Here is a 19,508-nt window from a genome sequence, read left to right on the forward strand (position 1 = left end):
GTGAAAAAAAAACTATCCACCAAATTCAATTCCCTTACTATTTATATGAAGTTATTTTGATTAGATTTCCAAGGCATTTTTCCTATAAAACCACTTTTGATAGGTATAAAATATACAATCTATATTTCTATTACAATGAAAGTTTCAACCACTGCGCTACCCTCTAATCTCTCTAAATATTAATACCTTAACAATGCTAACCTTTAAAAATTCCTTCAAGATTTTACTTTGAAATTTATCTCGCAGGCGTTCAATAAAAGGTTTTAAAAATCAGATTATTCTTTCTTTGAGTTTCCCAATGTCTTAAACAATTGGTCCCGATCTGATATCTTTTTCCTTAAAAGCAGTGCCCTATGTGTAATTCCTTCCTAACTATATCCCATCAAGTTTAGCCTACGTATCCACAACAAAATGTCAGCAGTCTCTATACAAACCATTAATCTTCACCCTTTCTTTAAGTATAACAACTCCATTGAGCCTTTCAGATATAATCTAAGTTTTACTTTATAACTATTCTTAGAACATACAATTTAATGAATATTACGTGAATGTTGATTTAAAACTACCTCACTGATGGTTTAGGCAAATTCTCTGAACTCTCATGGAAAAACTAATGCTTCCCCGGAACTAAAATAACTATTCCCTTCATATAACCTTTTAACAAAATGCTGTAAATTACAACTGTTATTAATTATAGACCATAATCTAGACGAGAGTACTAAGCTGTTAATTTCTTCTTTTGTATAAAGAATATGCAAAGCTTAAAACCAGTAGACGAAATTTTATCCTTTGAATAGCAATTTTGTCATTCTAACTTTTTTTTAGACACAAATGACTTAACTGGATTGAAAAGCATATATGACTAAGATATGCTACAGCAAACAAGCTTTTGGAATGTTATTCGTAACCGGTGACCAGAATGATTAAAATTTTTAAATTTTTGTAAAATTATTAATCTAAGGTTTTTAACATTAAACTTACAACCACCTTGGGGTAAAAAAAAAAAAAAAAAAAAAGGTTTCCAAACAATCTTATTTTGAAACTGCTCTTTTTTTTCTTGCGGATATAACCTTGATTCTAAGGAAGGAGAGAGAGAGAGAGAGAGAGAGAGAGAGAGAGAGAGAGAGAGAGAGAGAGAGAGAGAGAGTGTGTGTGTGTGTGTGTGTGTTATAATAGCCTTGTAATGCATAGCAATCCTATTTAAGACCTTAAATACAGTGATTCCCTTCGAAAATATTCAAAATTGTTCTATTTATGACTCCTTGCATCCCGTCACACAAGATAAACAGATTAATTGTTCGCACCAGATGTTAATGTTTTCAATAAATGAAAAAGCAATCTTTATAGAGCATACTTGGTTCTCCCTTCGTTTAACTGTATATGAAAAATAAGTTAGTACTGGGCCTTTATATGATATTTCAGTTAGGCAAAATTCTGATATTATTGCAAAAAAGGGAAGGAAATAAGACGGTTATTCTGAAATATTACACCAAAATTATCAGTTAATATAATACTATATATTTAGCTGTAGTATAACACTAATATTCATACAGATGTTGATTGTTAGAATATAAGAAGCTATTCTTCTGCCCCCAGCCCCCACCAACAAAAATATTGGACTTAACACCACACGATGTGGTTAATCAGTGGACCAGACTTTTCTTTGCCCAATAGCTTCTATCATAAAAAATCTATTTATACTATTTAAGAACGTAAGCCTAAATTTTTGAAGTTGTGTGTTAGAAAATGCAGATAGTTGGTAATAATTAGATGATAGTCTCAGAAAGGCATAGGCCTACATAGGCAAAGATGAGAATATTTATATTGTTAAAATAATGAGGAGGTAATATTCACATCCAATTAATGTGCTGTAATACACAGCTTGTAGAATGAATTTGAATGAATCTCTAAAAAGATAAGTTAATTACACTTCAGTCGGACTTTTAAATAACTTGTTTACAGTACTTAACAAAATTCTAAAAATGATACGTTCTAGAAATATATACATTGGCTCGGAGGAAACTGGCATTCCATTCAACAGCTAGTTTAGGAACGTGACCCACCAACTGGATGGAATTTTGGAAATTCAGATTATTACAATTTTGGCTAGGAGAACGTCCATAATTCTACAATTTTGGCTAGGAGAACGTCCATAATTCATGTTTTAAATGGATTTCTAAATTAAAACATTGGTATTGCTGAAAAGCCTTTGAATGTAAATTCGCACAATCGGGTCTGGTCCCTTGCGGAAACATTTTCTGACCTAGATTCGTATTTACCTATACGTCCAAAAAAAAAAATCCGTATTTACTTTAATTGACCATTCAAAGTAACATTACCATTTTCTAAGAACCAATAAAGCAACTACCCGTTTTCTATTATATGGGCCTCCTTAAATATATATATATATTTTTTTTTTTGGTCTAAAATTGTTCTTATTTCTTTGACGACTTGCTTATATGTTTATATTTTTATGTTATGAGTATGATAAAAGATGCATAAAGTGTCGGAAACAATAATCAAATATGTAAGAACGTAAAATTTGCTTAAAATATACACAAGACGTCAGATGACATTTAAACCATTGGCCACACATTTTGGATATGTGCGCAGATTTGACAAGTGCAGTGTACATTGTTGGGAGTAGTTGAGACAAGGCACTCTTAATTAATTAGTAATTAACCCTGAAATATGAAGCTTACGCCCTTATGATCCCCGATGTTGAAGAAAATTATTGCTAAAAGACCTTACTTATACATATTAAAGACTATTCAGTAAGTCTAAAGAAATTTTTTTTGAAGACCTTTTTCTCAACACTTAAAATTTTCGAAAATGCATCATCTTTTTTTCTTTAATACTGACCGTTTTTTTTTTTATTTAATCTCGAATAGATATTGAAATTTTATTGCCTAAAATCTTGGGAATACATTTTTTTTTATCTAAAATTTCCATATGAAAGTCACAATTAAAAGGTTCGTCACTACATTGTTTGAATGATACACACTGAAAAAATAAATCTATAAAAAGTTTCCCCTTCCAAAATTTATGCAAATAAAATAATCTTTTAAATACTTCTTAAATCTAAGGAGTCAACCATGAAACAAAAAATTAAATAATGAGTTTGAACATCGAAAATACACTTTCAATGGATCAGAGTCATGCGCCGCTTGTATAAATTGATTGTTGACGTCCAGTTTCCTCCTTTTCCAAATGAAGATACAATAATACATATAAACCAATCCATTTACCATTATCTATAATAATACAGGCTAATTAAAGAGGTAGGGTAACAGGAATCCCTTATCATTCAATATACTCATATTTGCCAAGTAGTTTCAGAAAACTAAACCAATTATTGTTCTTATTTATCTAATATTAATTAAAAAATTTCAATTTTAATTTTAAAGTTGAACAAGCTCATAAATGGTGAGTTGGACCTAATTTTCAAGTGAAATTTTGAGTGCTTTGAATTTACTAAAAAAATATAGTATTGAAGATTTTTTAACTAAAAAAACAAACATTTGTTTTATATGCAATGACTTTGTAAAGATTAAGAGCGAATGCAATGCTTACTACTAGTCAGAAAAAAGTAAATAGCTTTAACAATTAGATTTCAAGCTTTAAGGAATAAATACTTTATCTATGAAATAATTTGGTAATATCATTGTGTGAAAAATAAAAGTTATTTACTGTTACTTTTTTTTATCTTCAGTTATTGATTGCTATTAAACCTATGGAATATAAATATTGTGACCATGTAACACAACCATCTAAAAATATAGTCAACTGGACATTTCAAGAATCTGTAGTACTATAATATCTCTTGATAAGGATATTATACCATTAGAAATTTGATGATAAGAGTGGGTTCTTTACCCGTACAACTCTGTGCTCCTTTTTAAATAAGAAATTAATCGATTTTGTCTTCCTCAGAAACCTCTTGAATTTTTTCCTGTTGTAAATCCCAGATAATTCGTTGCTGGTCTTCATCTTGATGTCATTAGAAATGTCTCATAATACTCTTCATATTTTCAGTTTAGTTTCTGGTTTTCAGCAGACTATAAATTTCCTTTTCTTTTGACGAGTTTAGTCTGAAAAAATAAAAGATGTTAATTGTATAAATACATCAGCCTTATTCACATATATTATTGTGCACTTCCATATCCAGACTGTATTTTTATTAAAACATTATGAATGATATAACTATAATATAGACACTAATTCATTAAATATAAAATAATGACAAACTAGGCATGCCCATGACATTTATATCAAATATTACAGTCGAAGTATATCTTGCAAAGTGAAAATGTATTACTCCTAAGTCCCAAATAGGGAATACTTCATAGAATAATCTAATGACTGGCCTCTGCTAATTCAATGACAAACTGGAGCTCCCCTAATCCTTCAATTAATCCCTGCAATTTTCAAGAACTACTCAATAAATCATAATTTCATGAATAAAATATTCTACCTCACACCACAGAGGATACCTGGTCACACACAAACAATACTCATATCTATAAACAAGGTATGAATATATTCTGAGCAAAAATAGAATTTATGACACTAAAATTTCAGGTGTCGAATGTTGCTTAGTATATAAGAGTATACTGCTGTGCAACTGAATAATTAAATTGGTGTTTTTACTCTCCTAGAAACATAAATAATGACCTGCAACTTCCTAAATTTATTAAGGAAATGTACCACTCTCGTAATTAAAAGGCCTTACTAAATCTTCATTATATATTTATATATATTGTATGGATCTTTCCTAAACTATCCTAACTTATTAATTCATTTATCTACGTGGATTTTCTGTTTAACCTTGAATCAATGAACCAGCATTAATTCTACCCAGATTCGCCATTTTATCTTGCCTTAGACTATGAAAAACTTATCTCACACACTGATTCACTAACCTAGTAACAATTCATTGAAGAGTTTATTCAAGGTTATTGTTTTTTACCTAATGGGTATACCTAAAAACACTAAATCTAACAACATGGTCTTTCTGGAGTTATGTCTTCAACATTACTAAACACAAAACTATATGTCTTTTGCCAATGATTAACCAATGTTATCATAAATCAATAAAAATCTATTCAACCTTACCCATATATTATATAATCCTCCCTTATCATTGGCTGTCCTATCCTGGCTTATTCCCTTGGCCGACATATCGGTGCCTAATTTAATTACTAAACATATTTTGCACAAACTAGCAAATTATAGTCTTGGCTATTATAGTGCGTTTACATAACCGGTTCTTTAGCAAGAGTCGGCATGACTTTCTCACAATTGCAAGCTCACAGAATCAAGTGCTCGTTTTTATGAATCCAGGCCTCGGGGATTATACACTAATAATTTAATGACAAACATGGCTTTGGTTAAGTTATCTTTTCTAATGGCCTAATTATTGATAAGAATATCTTCATAGGATCAGGACTTGCATTTTTTCTCTTAATTTAATTGGCAGTTCATCTTTCACAGAATTCTGTATTGATATCAGTAGGATTGGAAAATAAGTTTTTTATAATATATATATATATATATATATATATATATATATATATATATATATATATATATATATATATATATATATATATATATATTATATATATATATATATATATATACAAACAGATCAGTAATATAAAAATTTTTGATATATGTGATGTTACCTGGATATGTAACTAAACTAAATAAATAATGTATTACATAGACCAGCCAAATAAACCGTTATTACATTTACCATATCAAAATCAAACTTTAATTTCTTTTAAACAAGTGTTAAAATATCAAGTAAAAAATGTGTGGTCTCAGAAAAACTTTATGCAACAAACAACACAAGTTCCTTCTTGTTGAAAAGTGCACACAATTGTTAACAGGTCTGGGAGACTAGTAAACACCAAAGTAACGAGATATTTCTGGAGGATAATCAGTATCAAAGTGAACTACCCATGCTATTCGCTGTCTAGCAGGCTATCGGTCGTAAGCAACTACCAAAAGACAAGGTTGAAACGCATCTTCAATCACATTTGTAAGGAAGGTAGATAAGTGCATAAGTCCAACCATAGACCAATAATCACACAGAAAAAAACCACATTTATATAAGGTATATGCACTGCCGTTCTCAGGGGAACTGCCCGCGATGCAAGTTTTCACAGGCAGACCAAATCTCCCCGAGAAAAATCAATCTCAAAAGCCCAGTCTTATGGACTGAATCCCTTGTGATGGGTCCACCGGGTCAGACCGAAGATCTGGGAGCGGCACGAATAGTTCGTTACGTACCAACTCCATCAACGAACATCGATAAATGTTTGTAAACGAGACCCCTTTCCCCCTTGAGACAGGTATCAGTTAGAAAAAACGAATCCCACCTCAGATCTCTCCGTTCCTGATTTGATTGTTCCCCTGAGGTAAAATACTGTTGGAGTCTTTGCAAGTCTCAAGAGTCTAAGTACCTTGATACTTACAAGTACAATCTGAAGCTTTTGATGAGGACCAGATGGGATGAAGGAGGCCACTTAAGGGCAGACCTTCTATGCCTGGGGTACAAGGGTGATAAGTGCTTGGAGAACCTGGTTTCCCCCAAGGGATACAACCATCAACTGAGAAAAACTGCTATTGATGCATTGGAACAGGGTTTAAACATGTCTGATTGATGGCTTCAATAGGCTGAAGCCAAGAGTGTCCTTCACAAACAAAGATATCAGTAAGTTCTTTATAGTATAGTGGTAACTAGCCCTTCCTACTCCTCACGAGCGCGTGTGCACTCATGAAGAAGCTCATGCAACTAGCATAGAGAACAGCCTTCATCAGCATTAGGAGCTCGCACACAAGCATGCAGGACAGTGCATCTGTGTTAAAGCGCAGTGACGCTGCCCAAAAGGAGTTGATCGTTCAAGAACTGTATCATCGTGAACATGTTAGCAAGCATGCGAGTGTACGCATGAAGCTAATGAACCGCTAATTCTCTGGGAGAGCATACCTGAGTAGCATGCAGCTAGAGAAGTGAAAAAATCTTCATCAGCACGAGGAGTTCGCCCTCTCAGATCCACAGCACGTGGCAGGCGAGTTAAGACTCTTTCAAGCAACTATGATCTGTTCATCCACAAGTTCAAACATCGTAAACTGGGGAATGAACATTCGTCAAGGAATCTGCAGGAGGAGGTAGGTGCTTGAAAGGTTACGAGCAAGGCAGACGTGTGCTGCCATTCCTCGTGAATATCAGACCAAGCTGCCTCTATCCCATAAAGAGTACAGATCTGCAGCAATAGCCTCAAAATGTTTTTTCTCACTTGACTCCTTGTGCCCTGAGGGGTGCGATAGCAAGAGCCAGCAACCACAAGCAGTTGGAGAGCATCAACATGTGAGGGTTCCGAAGCTCATTATCCCATAGGAAGTACTGGACCGAGGCAATAACCCCGACGGATTATGCTCATGAGACTTGTACAATGGTGAGAGGCAGTGACCACAAGTGATTGGGAGGCATCACCATGAGGATGCTCCGAAGAACTTTCTATCCTGTAGGGAGTAAACATCTGTGGCAATAACCCTGAAGAGTTATGTCTCACGACAGTGAGGTGGCAGCAACTGCCATCGCCATCTAGGTGATCAGAAGAGCTAGACCGAGGCATAGACAAGTCTAAAGCCCGCTTACTAGGGGACAGACCCCTCAATATTGGAAGCCCTTTCGCGTTGGCAAGAAGGGCAACCTTCCTTGCAAGATGGAGGAAGAGACCGAATGTGTTTCTTCTGCTGGGGGAACTCGGCACACTGAATAAGCTCAGGTCCCTAAGTGTGCCCACCTGGCTGATCGAAATCAGCTAACATGCTCACCCCGAGGGGATTGCAAGCCTGGCCGGGACTCCGGGAAACCCTACTATCAACTCAGAGCTCTGCCACCATGGAGTTGCCGAGAATGCCTCCACAAAGGAGGCAGGTATGAAAAACAAAGTTTCTCCTGCCAAGGGAACACAGCGCACTGAGCAAGCTTAGGCTGTTAGGTCCACCCAACACAATGAGCAATCTCAATTGGCCTGCTCCATTGAAAAGTATTGCATGCCTGACAGGTACTCCTGAGAGCGCCAGCCAGCAACTGCTCTACTGCCAACTTGTGTAGAATGCATCAGCAATGACCATAGACCTGTATGAGATAAAACCCCTCCAGAAGCTCGGGGATGGAAAGGACCAGGCTGACCCCTGCGGAGGTAGATGTGGGCTTCCACTGTGTTCCATGGATCAGCAAATTGAAGAACTGCTAAGTGGGGAGATCCAAAAGCCCTAAGGAAGGCAAGAAAGACTCCGCTCTGGTCATGGGTGCTGCCGCTTCACTACCGAAAGCAGCCAGGCCCTCAGAAAATTAGGAATATCCAGGGATCAATGATCGACATTTTTGCTCGTTCGTTCTCCAAAGACAACAGATCGAGCAGAGGCCGCTTGGAGGGAAGGAGGTGCCGGAGGAAAAACGCCATGAATACTTTGGCTATGGGGAAATCCCCAAGGGAGACAAATCCCTTTTGGACTTATTTTTCCATTGCCTACTAACTTAATGGCAAGTTTATAGGCAGGTTCCTTCTTAGCAGTGGAAAGGGACGACACCTCCTCCTCCTCCTAACCAAAAACAAAAATTGATTTGATACACTCGGTGAGTGTGAGCAGTGGCGCTGGTCTTCCACTGTTAACTAGCCGTGGGGTGTTATACGTTGCTTGAAAGTTTATGGCTAGTTTCCCAGCAAGTGGGTTATTTATCCATAGTGGAGTGTGAAAAGATTTGTATGTAGTGTCGGAACAAATTGGAAATCCAAATCAACCGTATCTATTGGCAATCAAATCCGTCTTTTAATTCATCATTAATCCAATAGTGTAGGCTACTATATTAGTCTTCTGACAAAAGCATTAAAAAATTTCAACTCCCTACATTGATTAAAATCTAGAATTAGTCACACTAACAACTGTCAATGCAGTACAGACAAAAGAAAATCCTATTGTAATCTAAAAATTAAATTTTGCATTGAATAACTAATTAAGAATAAAATTATCATCGAAATTGAACCTTATGCAATATTAATCTCACATATCCTAATGCAATCCATTAACAATCTATTAACATTATCCATCAAAAGTACTAATCCATCGTAATGTAATAAATTGGCAATCTATAATCCTCAGTAAACATAAGAGATAAGAGATCTAATTCCATTTTAATTTACTTAAAAAGGCAATTTGACCTCAATCTAATTGCAAGCCACCATTTTTTATAATACCATTCAAATCAAACAAACAATTATCTTTATGAACCTTACCTTTGAAACTCCAGTTACTGCACATCAGCTGGATTTTATTGATTCTGTGGTGTCATTGAAGGGCAGAAAAATTATAAACCCTCAGTTTTCTGTCTCCCATAACTCATTGCTTAGGATGCACCTGAGATAAAAGAAAATATTTGTGAAAATATTTTTAAAAATTCACCAATTGTTTTGTATAATCATAAAATGAAATTCAACATGACACTTTTGCTTTTATAATTACCTAAAAGGATCTTTCATAAAGCATTGTTGCCTATTCAGTGGTATTAACGGGTTGACTAACATAAGTTTAGTTTAAAAAAATATCTGAATTAACTTGACACTTTTTCAAAGAACAATATTAAGAAATAATCATGCACTGCTATCACACTTAAATGTCATTATAAACTTCGTATTCCCCATAAAGCACTTAACACAAACATGGCAGCCAGTGAGTCAATGTAAAGGACCTTATCTTCATACATTTTCCCCACAAGCACATTCTACAAATACACCAGCCATTAGCTACTCCACAGGCTATAAAAAAAAAAAAAAAAAAAAAAAAAAAACGGTTACATAAAAAATTCTAATATGTGTAATATAACACTTTTGGAAGTTTCCTTTAATTCAAAAGGTCTGTTACTAAATATGCGAGTGAAAATGATATTTTCATAATAAAATAAATTTTTGAACATCCTTACCCAGTAGTTATATATATAGCTATATGCCCCTGACGTCCGGCAGAAATTTCAAAACGCGGCAATCGCAGATTAGGTAGCCAGGTGTACCACCTGTGCGCCCTCTAGCAAGATACCTGGAACCATTCCATGATTCCTCAGATCTTCCATGCCCATAGGTCTCTAGAGGGGAGGAGGGGGGGGGGAATTAAATTATATATAACTACCGCGTAAGTATGTTAAAAAATTTATTTTATGAAAATATTTTCAAACATCTGACTTACCCGGTAGTTATATATATAGCTGATTGACACCCTTGGTGGAGGGTCAGAGACAGCCAACATTGTTGGAATTTTACTTAAGAGTTAAGAAACAAGCTTAAGGGTTCGTACCTGATAAGGAAGCTGACTTCAAAGAATTCTTTCATTATGTCCGCTTTCCTTATGAGATCCAGCGATCCACCCAGGGGGCTGAAGACCTCTAGGAGCTGTCAAACCGGTCTAAAAACCTCTATGTGACAGGACCTCCTCCAATACCCTTGTTCTGGGCACTCTCAAGGAACAAATTGACCACCTGACTAAAATCAATGATTGTGGAAGACACTCGCAATCTCCACGAACAACCATAAAAATACAAAAGTTCCAAGAGAAGAAAAGGGTATTAGGATTATGGGAATGTAGTGGTGGATCCTTCCCCCACTACTGCACTCGCTGCTACGAATGGTCCCTGAGTGAAGCAGTCCTCATAAAGTGTCTATACACGTTTCAAATAATGTGAAGCGAACACAGATTTACTCCTCCAAAAGGTTGTGTCCATAATGCTCTGCAACGAATTATTCTGCTTGAAGGTCACCGAAGTTTCTACAGCTCTAACTTCATGCGTCTTGACTTGATGAAGAATGAAGGTGCATTCTTCGACCTCTGTAACGAGGGCTTCTAGACAGAGCACCAAAGAGCTTCCGACTTGCCTCGCAACTCTTTCGTTCAGTCCAGGTAGAACTTCAGGGCTCTTACTGGGCAGAGGACCCTCTCCAACTCCTCGCCAACCACATCCGAAAGGTTCGGACACTCAAAAGCCTTGGGCCGAGGTTGAGAAGGGCATTCGTTCTTGGCGAGAAAACCTAACTGCAATGAGCCAATGGCTTTGTTATCTTGAAAAACCAACGTTTTAACTAAAAGCATGAATCCCACTGACTCATTTAGCTGCCACCAGACTGACCAAAAATAGGGTCTTCATTGTGTAGTCCTTGAATGAAGCTGAATGCAAGGGCTCAAACCTGTCACTCATAATGAACTTCAGGACTATATCCAGATTCCAAGCTGGTGAATCCTGGTGCTATTGCTTTGATGTTTCAAACGATTTGAGAAGTTCCTGTAGGTCTTTAACATTAGAAAGGTCCAAGTTTATGTGCCTGAATACAGTTGCTAACATAATCTTGTATACCTTGATGGTAGAGGCCGAAAAAATTGCGTTTCCTTCGAAGATATAACAGGAAGTCAGCAATCTGAGTTATAGAGGTACTGGACAAGGAAACAGTTGACTCTGCACCACTCTCTAAAAACCTCCTTGCTCTTGCAATAGCCCTAGCTACCTCCTTCGAAAAACCTCTAGCTCTTGTGAGTTTTTTGATAATCTGAAGACAGAAGAGGAGCTTTGAGATTTTGATGGTACCTTTCCAAGTGGGGTTGTTTGAGTAGATCTACTCTTAATGAAAGGCTTCTTGGAGTGTCTACCATCTATTCCAGTACCTCTGTGAACCACTCTCTTGAGGGCCAAAAGTGGGCCACTTGAGTCAATCTGGTCCCTTCGTGTGACACAAACTTTTGCATCACTTTGTAATGAATTTTGAATGGCGGAAATGCGTACACGTCCATGTCACGAGCCGTTTAACGCTCGACGTTGCACTCTGCTTGACGCTCGACGTCGCATCCCGCTTGACGCTCGACGTCACGTCTTGCTGGACGCTCGACGTCACGTCTTGCTGGACGCTTGACGTCACGTCTTGCTGGACGCTCGACGTCACGTTATAGCTGGACGCTCGACGTCACGTTATAGCTGGACGCTCGGCGTCACGTTATAGCTGGACGCTCGACGTCACGTTATAGCTGGACGCTCGGCGTCACGTTATAGCTGGACGCTCGACGTCACGTTATAGCTGGACGCTCGGCGTCACGTTATAGCTGGACGCTCGACGTCACGTTAGCTGGACGCTCGACGTCACGTCTGGCTGCTTGACTCCTTTGTGTTGAAGTGGCTGAAACAAGACATTTAACGGGGGAGTTGTAAAGAAATTCGTCGTCAAGAACCTCTCGACTAGTAGCCTTACGACACTTGGCGTCCAGGTGTGAAGCTTCCCGACGCTCAGGGACTAGGCCTGCTACTCTCTTGTTGTCCGCAGGCTGATAAACTTGCATGAGCGAAGAGAGTTTCTGTTGCATATCTTGCAGCATAATAAAATTAGGGTCAACTTGTTGTGGTACAGGAGACATCACGTCTACCACAAGCTTGCTTTCTACGCAGTTTAAAGAATGCGCAGAACGTCCAGTGGACGATAACCAGTCTGACGGTGGAGGAGGAGCATGAACCGAGGTCATGCCAGGCTCAGACAACTGTCCTGCAATTGGGCGAGTTGGACGTTTCTTGACAGTTGCCGACATCCTTAAAGGACGTTTGGCAGGAGAGCTTTCTTCGGTAGAATGAATACGCTCAGGACTGCTCCAAAGACTAAAACCAGGAGCTTGCAGTGTCATGATAGGACGCTGATTGACCGTGTCCATCTTTCTATTCAGAGGTCCGGAAGCTTGACGCCAGCCTCGTCTGGGCGCTGCGTCTTCTGAAGTTGACGAAAACACTTTTACCTCACCTTTACTATGATGAAGGCGAGAGTCCTGGGAAACGTCAACAGGTATGCTCGAGGGGACGTCTACTCGGGAGCTAAAGCCTCTCATTTCCTTTCGTCGTTCAACATTACTTCTCCCAGGGGTTGGAGAGCTTGGAAGAGGTCTATGGTCGACATTTTCTCCCAGGGGTTGGGGAGCTTGAAAGAGGTCTATGGCTAGAAGAACTTTCTCCGATACACGAACCTTCAGGTATTGCTTGAAGTTCGGATGGATTAGGATGTGGAAGTAAGCATCCTGGAGGTGTAAAGAGACCATCCAGTCGTCCTTTCTTACTGCTGCTAGGACTGATTTCGATGTCTCCATGGAGAACTTTGTCTTCTAAACAAAGGCGTTGAGAGCACTTACATCCAGGACCGGTCAATAGCCTCCTTCTCCAATAAGAGAGACATTTGATGTTGCATAGCCTGTCTCTTTGGCTCCTCTCTGTATCTGGCGGAGAGGTCTATCAGAGTTACTATTAAAGGTTTCACAAGGAAAAAGATTTTGCATCCCTTCTTTAGTATTAGTATGGATCAAAGGTCTGCTCCTCTCCTCTACTAGGCTTGCCAGAAGTTGTTTAGTCTGGTTCCTACTGTTGTTTGTGCGGTTTAGAGAAAAGAGTATGCAGAATCTTTCTTGCTGATTTAGACACCAAATCCTGTGTGACCTTTAGGGCTAAAGCGGAAGAGACCTCTTTGACCAACTCTTGAGGAAGAAGAGAGGAAGAAAAAAGGGGGTGCGTACCTCAATTCTGACTTCTGAATGGGTGTATCCCCAATGGACAGAAAAGAACACATTTGGGCTCTTTTCTTAAAGACCCCCGCTGAGAAAAGGGCTGCTAACTCATTGGAACCGACCTTTAAGGCTTTATCCATGCCTGACATAATGAGGCTGAGACTATCAGTGTCCACATCCTTCAAGGCAGAAACATTCTTCCCCAAGGCTCCCAGTCCAGTCAAGGAAATTGAATACTTCGAAAGCTCTCAAGACGCCTTTGAGAGGATGATCAAGCTCTGACGTTGACCAGAGTATTAGGTCCTTCTCAGACGCGGAGCGTCTACTAGACTTAAAAAGTCTCCTTGGGCAGAGGTAGGAACTCCTAAGCTGAGAACTTCTCCCGTCTTGTACCCAACACTAAATATGGAGGCCAATCTAGCTAAGGGAAAAGGGAAAAACAGTATTACCCTGGTTATTCTTGGATTGCATCCAGTCTCCCATCATCCTCGAAACTCTTTTAGATGATCGAGACCGCACCATCTTTGTAAACAGAGACTCCTTCGACGCCTTCCCTAGCGTAAACTCTGAAGGCGGGGAACGAGGAGCAGCAGGCACGAAATAATTCGGAAACTCTTCAGGAAAAAAAAGTCTCATGAGTTTCTTAAAGTCAACCGACGGATGAAGGATCTTAGGATCTTCTCCTACGAGAATTCCTCTAAAAGATAAATAGGGGAAAGGAGATGGTCGATCCCTTCCTCCAAGTCTCTAACCGAGGTAGAGACTTCTTGTTTCCTAGGAGTCAACTCCTTAAGGTCTTGAATTCTGGCCTCAATTGGTCCAAGATCATTACTTACTTTTACTTACTATTAGGGGTTTATTTCTTGCCCTCCATCAGACACAGAGTTTGTTCAGGCGGGCCTTGGTGTGTGAAAATAATTTCTTTCCAATTAACATTTTTCTCTGTGTATTTTTTATAGCGCCTGGCGTAATGATGTTCCAACGCTAGACGCTCGCGGTCATTACAATCGGAACTAAGACGTTCGCGATATTGACGTTCGGCTTGACTGGTGTAATCACGACGTCCGAGTCTTGATGTTCGACGTCACGTTTAACTGCTTGACGTTGGGCGTCATGTCTAACTGCTTGATGCTCGGCGTCATGCTTGACACTCGACGTCGAGTCCAACTGCTGGACGCTCGACGCCATGCAACTGCTTGACGCTCGGCGTCACGTCTAACTGCTAGACACTCGACAGTAAGTTCAACTGCTTGACTCTTGATGCCATGGAACTGCTTGACGCTCGGCGTCACGTCTAACTGCTTGACACTTGACGTCAAGTCCAACTGCTGGACGCTAGACGCCATGCAACTGCTTAACGCTCGGTGCCACGTGACTCTCGGAACAATGAAGCTCGCGATTCAGATGCTCGGAACTGTGACGTTCGCTCATCCAACAAGAGATGACAAAGAAGTTGCACTCAGTTTCAAACATCGTGTCAACCTCTTACAGCAGCGTTAGTAGCTTGCCGTCCAATGCTCTGACACTCGGCGTTACGCGTCATGACTACCAACTACTCGAGGCTTGGCGTGTAGTCCATTCCTTAACGCTCGGCGTCCTTCTTGACGCTAACGTTAAGGTGTTAAGAATCTAAACGCTCCGTGTCATGACAAGCAACTCTCTTCTTGTCTAACACTAAGGGATATATGTAAGATGCAGGCCCTGTCTGTGAGCCGAGTCAACCGACGGCGAAGGCGAGCGTTCTGGGAAGCGTTAACAGGAACGCTCTAGGGGACGTCTGCTCAGGCGGTAATGCCTCTCATTTCCTTTTGCCGATCGACATTCCTTCTCCCACGGGGTTGGGGAACTTGGAAGAGGTCTAAGGCTAGGATAACAACAGGATCAAGCAGACGCACCCTCCACTGACTGATTAAATTCACTGCACTAATTTAGCACTGAAATTTGGACTTTTTATACTCTTTCACGTAAGACCATAATTAGACCTGCCCGCTGCAAGAGATAATACTCTTCCGCCAATTTAAGACACTATCGATTGTCATGAGAACTACGTAGCGTAAATTTAACTGCACGCTAGTTTTATTTAATCTCTGAAAATAGACCGATGATTATCTAAAGAAAGTATACTAATAGGACAAATATTTTCTTAAAATATATTCCTTTTATCTTTTAAAAACTTAAATACTTTTGGTTTGTAAGTTTGTATTCACTTATCATTCTTTGCATAGAAAAAGAAAAGAATTTGCAAGTCATACTACGTAGTCTACGTAGTTTACATCATATGATTGTGACGTCATAGTGTTGGCGGAGTGTTTTCCTTCCGCCATCATGTTTTCAAAAGTAGGTTCGTTATTTTAACAGTAGGTGGAAAAAAATCCTAATCCTACCCCTTTCAAGTTACGAACATAGAGATTATAATCCAACCACTAACTCTGTCAAAATAAAACCAAACAGGCAAAAGCCAACAGCAAATTGTACATCACCAAGATAACTGCAATTATACAGGTTACAGCGAGTGAAAAATCCAACGATGTTGCTGGCGTGAGCGGCAGCGAAGATCTGAGGAATCATGGAATGGTCCCAGGTACCTTGCTAGAGGGCGTACAGGTGGTACACCTGGCTACCCAATCTGAGATTGCCAAGAGTTTTGAAATTTCTGCCGGACGTCAGGGATGTATAGCTATATGTATAATTACCGGCTAAGTCAGATGTTTAAAACAAAGGCATTATTATAAAACAAAACGGGAGAAGCTTTACTAATAAAGAACGGGAGTTGAGCACAGTATAGGAAAACTCCCGTTTTCATCCATAATGACCTTTAGTTCTGTCGTAAATAAATAATTAATGAGATATACCCTAATACTGTATATCCTACGGTAATGGGGTCACCCAGTTGGAACATGGGCTTATGGGTATGGAACATTTACTGTCGAATCAATAAATAGTGGTAAAGCTAATGCTTTCTTCTCTATACATTATTCTCTTAAGTGCATAATAAACACAAAAAATTACCTGAAATATTTATTTCACATTTGTTTACATTTTACAAGTCGGATGTATCTGCTCCTCATTTACTTTTAGTTTGTGACTTGGGAAAGGGGGGGGGGGGGTCTGCAAGCCCCCTGCTAGGTCTGTAACCTGGGAAAGGAGGTTCAAGGGCTTGCCCCTGGCTAGGTCTATGACCTGGGAAAGGGGGTACGGAAGCTTGCCCCCCACTAGGATTGTGACCTGGGAACTACTAGGTAAGGTTAGGTTGGTTTGTTAGGTTACGTGGACTTTTGCACGTCTCAAAAGTGTTAAATAATCACGTTTTGTCCTCTGCACACAACCAAAGTCTCAGGTTCCCAACTGTGTCTATTGGGAAGTGGGGATCCACAACGGTTGAAGCGCCTATTTGCAGTGGAAATAAAGGTCAAATTCCTTGAAAGCACACCATTTACTGAAGGAAAAGCTGTTTTGCCTATTAGAAATGTTGCCCCGTGTTATTCTATAATTTTACCACATTAAAAGATCCTAAACACACATGGCAATAGCACAGGCAAGGCACAATTTTCCCCATAGATTTCTAAAAACCAAAAAGATTGGGACAACAGTTCTTTTTACATTTGTCTCACATTATATCCAAGTTATCATTCCCTTAACTCCTTAAATCTAGAACAAAATATATCTAAATAGACAGCAATCTGTAACTTCTTACAAGCAAGCCCAGTATTTACAACATATTCACCAATTATACAGTTACTAAGAGTTATGTAGCATATTTGTTAGTTGTGCCTTATGTTTGGCAAACAAAGATGTATAACTTTATCTTTCAACACTTAGCAATGTACAGTAAAGCTCTGATAGCTGTTTGAGGTCTAATTTGAACAGAAATGTGTTGTGCAGTAGGTCGTTACGATATAGCTCCATAATTTGAATTTATCTACAGCACTAAATGTCAAGGTTTGATATATCTTAATAATTCTATTTCATCTAATGGTAATTAAGTCACATGAGGTGGGAGGAAGAGGGTGTCTAAAGCGGTGTTTACACAGTCGGAAGTTTGTTTGAACCTGCTTGTCAAACGGTCCGAAGAGGTGGAGTTAGTCACAAATGAATAAGGTTTGTGGACAATGAAGCCCCCCCCCCCCCCCCCACAAAAGTCAGGAGAGAACAGACTTTCTTTAAACAGCTCAACAAATGTGTTCAACAACCAAATACCCTGTTCACACGTTCAAATATCGCTTTCAACACTTGTCTGTCAAACCGCGTATGACGAACCGTTCGACCGTGTAAACCTGCCTTTACTCTAGCTAGGTAAGGATCCAGCATCCTAGATTAGGTTAAGGTTAGTACACATTCATGTAATTTATATAAGTAGTAATGTAAAGGAAGGAATGAAATGTTTAAACATATGAGGCCCTTCCAGGTTTTTCTTTCAAAAAAAGGTAACATTTAGTAATTCTTTTAAAGGGTTGTCCTCAATCACATAACTGGACCAGATTTTGGTTGCACTATAGCAATGTAGCCTATACAATACATTATGGAAGGAGAAAGAATCAAGTTAGGTGGGTGCCACCTAACTTGATTCACTTAATGTAAGATATGTTTTTCGGCCATGTGCTGCCGCGCATGCATCTTCATACGCTGTTGCGAGTCAGTCGGCTCTTGAATATCTTGCAATAAAGTGTGGTCACCAGGACGTTGTCTCATTGCAAACCCAACATGGCGCAGTGAGTAGGATCAGAACCAAGCCATGCCCCAGATCTGTCGACCACCCCAGGCCACGCCGAGGCGTGCCTCACCTGCGATGCCAAACCCAACACTTAAGAAAGATTTTCTTAAATCTCACCAAGTGGGAGAGGAATTCAGACTAGCTAGGTCAGGACCTGGTGCCTAGGCCAAGACATCCTTATTGTTCTGTGTTCACATACATTGCAGATTTTTTTAAATACTACATTATGAGCGATGAATTATGTCAAGACTGTGACAAACTTAAAGGACTTCCTTTATTATTACATTATATTCAAGAAGTGTTCATTCTACCCTACAATCCCGACTTCCCACCCAGGTCGATAAGGGTCCGAAGTGCTACTATCCTCAGCAGGCATCATGTCCTCAGTGGGTCCTACCCGCTGAGGCTAAACATGTTATATAGGGAAAATGCCCCCACCAGGCTATGTTGAGTTAGTGAATGGGGTCTCCCCTGCCATGTCCCTTTCAGGCAATGGAGCCATTTGTCAGACATGATAATTGGTAATAACCTGATAACAACTTTACTCACAAATGTATGCCGAACGATAACATTACCAACGATACACAGTGTTACCAACGATGACTCTGATTGTTAAGGTAATATTACTGGTTACACAATATATAAATAGTACAAAAAGGGTACAGAACCTAACAAACCCACCTAACCTAACCTAGTAGTTGACAGGTCACAAACCTCGGGTATTTACTGAGAACGGTAAAATTAGCCTTGATACGAATGATACACAGTGTTACCAACGGTACAGTGACATTACTAGCGATAGTAATGCTAGCTATTTCCATACGTATTTAAAATAATTTTTCAATATAAGTTTTACACAATATATAAAAAGTACAAAAAGGGTACAGAACCTAGGAGTTCCCACTTCACAAAACTCACGTATGTACTGGGAATGTTAAAATAAGCAACGTTACCAAAGATACACAGTGTTATCAACGTTACAAAGGCATTGCTAATGGTAGCAATGCTACGGTAATATTATCATGTATATTTTAATGAATTGTTCCATACACACTTTACACAATATATAAAAAGGTAAAAAAGGAGTGTTGGTCACCCCTGCATATTCCCTATATAACATGTTTAGCCTCAGTGGGTAGGTGCCCACTGGGGACACAACTCACTGAGGACAGTAGCACTTTGGGTACTGTTGCCCAGGTCCTCACTAATT

At 39.1% G+C, this 19,508-nt stretch overlaps 1 long non-coding RNA gene across 1 annotated transcript in view; it reads right to left on the reverse strand.

The window, feature by feature from the left end:
- Positions 1 to 3,895: 3,895 nt before the first annotated feature.
- Positions 3,896 to 19,508, reverse strand: part of LOC137614434 (uncharacterized) — a 16,500-nt gene continuing 887 nt past the window's right edge. The window contains exons 2-3 of the long non-coding RNA XR_011039086.1: positions 9,315 to 9,435; positions 3,896 to 4,091 (exon numbers count right to left, since the gene is read on the reverse strand). This is a non-coding gene — a long non-coding RNA (uncharacterized lncRNA). The remainder of the gene's footprint in view (positions 4,092 to 9,314; positions 9,436 to 19,508) is intronic.

This window comes from Palaemon carinicauda, chromosome 20, assembly GCF_036898095.1.
Source record: "Palaemon carinicauda isolate YSFRI2023 chromosome 20, ASM3689809v2, whole genome shotgun sequence".
Lineage (NCBI taxonomy): Eukaryota > Metazoa > Arthropoda > Malacostraca > Decapoda > Palaemonidae > Palaemon > Palaemon carinicauda.